Source organism: Elephantulus edwardii, unplaced genomic scaffold (genome assembly GCF_000299155.1).
Source record: "Elephantulus edwardii isolate Elephantulus edwardi_28Jun2011 unplaced genomic scaffold, EleEdw1.0 scaffold00027, whole genome shotgun sequence".
Taxonomy (NCBI): Eukaryota; Metazoa; Chordata; class Mammalia; order Macroscelidea; family Macroscelididae; genus Elephantulus; species Elephantulus edwardii.
Window position 1 is genome coordinate 18,322,874 of NW_006399777.1, and position 1,954 is coordinate 18,324,827.

Below are 1,954 nucleotides of genomic sequence, written 5' to 3' on the forward strand. Positions count from 1 at the left end.
GATTGATTCAGTGACTGGGATAATCAGGATGGGAGTGTCAGAGACAGTGCGATTGGCACAGGACAGAGCAGAATTTAGGGCTGTTATACATAGGGTCGCTATGAGTCGCAAGTGACTCGACGGCACATAACAACAACAGTGGTAAGAAGCTGCACTGCAGTCCCAAAGGTACACAACTCGAATCCACCAGGTGCTTCATAGGATAAAAATGCAATTCCCTTGGAATTTACTGCCTCTGAAAACCTGCTGGCAGTTCAGCTGACTCCATGGCAAACAACACCACAATGTATACGAAACAGAACGAAATTCACATATTATATGTAAAATAGAATCTCTTCACTGTAATTTCCTTTTGTTGTTGTTGGGTACCATCAAGTTGGAACCGACCTATAACTGACCTTTAGGGAATTTTCAGAGGCAGTTAATCGCATGGGTGGAGACTGTTCCTCCTTAATAACATTACTCAAGATTTACCCGTGCTGGACAGTGTTTGGTGGAGCTCCCCAATTAAAACAAGCTTGGAAGCAGGAGTGGCATCCACTTCCGTAATAGCTTGCCTCCAGAAACCCTATGAACCTGGAGAAAGGATGAAAGTTATATCAGTGGCCGGGTCTTTCGTTCATAGGGTCGCTATGAGACGCCTCCGACTCCACGACACTTAACAACAACTCAAGAATTCTGGAAAAGCGGCCCTTTGAAATGATAATGAGTGTTTGTAGTCCCAACCTCTTAAGACCAAAGATAAATCACATAGATTTTCTTCATCTTGTCTAGTTTCAGGAGCAAAGGAGAACACATGAATATATATTTGAGGAACAGTCAAATATTAACAGCATCAAAATCATTTGGACTGAAAAATGTGGCTCTTGAGATCGCTGTGGTGGTTAGGTGCTATCAAGTTGAGTGTGACTCACAGTGACCTGAGGGACAGCAGATCTGAATCCTTTCCTGTCCTATTCTTGGCACACTTGAGTCCATGGCTGCAGTCACTGTGTCAGTGTACACTGAGGTTCGTCTTCTCTTTCACCGACCACCTCTCCCTTTCTTAGCTCGATGTCCTTTTCCAGGGAATAGCCTCTCCTAACAACAGGCCCAAAGGATGTGAGTGAGATAAAGCTTCAGCATCCCTGGCTTAAAGGAGCACTCTGGGTACACCCTCTCCAAGATCTATCTGTTTGTTCTTTTGGCTGTCAATGAGATGTTTAGTACTCTTTTCTAACACCACCACTCAAAGGCATCAATTCTTCTTCTGTCACCCTGATTCATTGTCCAGCACTCAGCTGCACTCCAAATGATTGAAAAGACCAGGGCCTGAATCAGGTGCACCTTTGAGTTAGAAAGCAACATCATTGTTTATTAGCAAGTTGGAGCGATCTCTGCAAAAAGGGGGCCCTTTAAGTGATAGTGGGTGTTTATAGTCCCAGTCACATAATACCAGGTGAATCATGTAAATTGTCTTCATCTTGTCCTAGTTTCAGGGGCAAAGGAGAACACGTGAATGTGTATTTCAGGAACAGTCAGTCATCAGCAGGATGAAAATCCCTTGGGCTTAAAAATGTAGCTCTTGGCTTTGCTAGAGATCCTCGATATATTTCTTCTTCCTGTACTGTTGATGTTGTATGCCATCAAGTTGAGTCTGACTCATGACCATCCTACAAGAGAGTGTAGAAATTCTTCATAGTGTTTTCTAGGGTCTCCTGTTTATAGGAGCAGATTTCCAGAGCTTTTCTCCCATGGAGCAGTGGGTGGGTTTGAACTGAGACCTCTCAGGTAGCTGATGAGTGCTTACCCACTGCACCACCAGAGCTCCACTTTTCTTATCAACAAGCTCCATTACTTCTCTTTTTTTGTGTTTCTGAGAACCCCTCCTTTTGTACAACAGTTTAATTGTCGCCAGGGAGAAATGTGAGTGCAGTTGTTATGATGTGCCATTGAGTGGCCTGGGACTCATAGC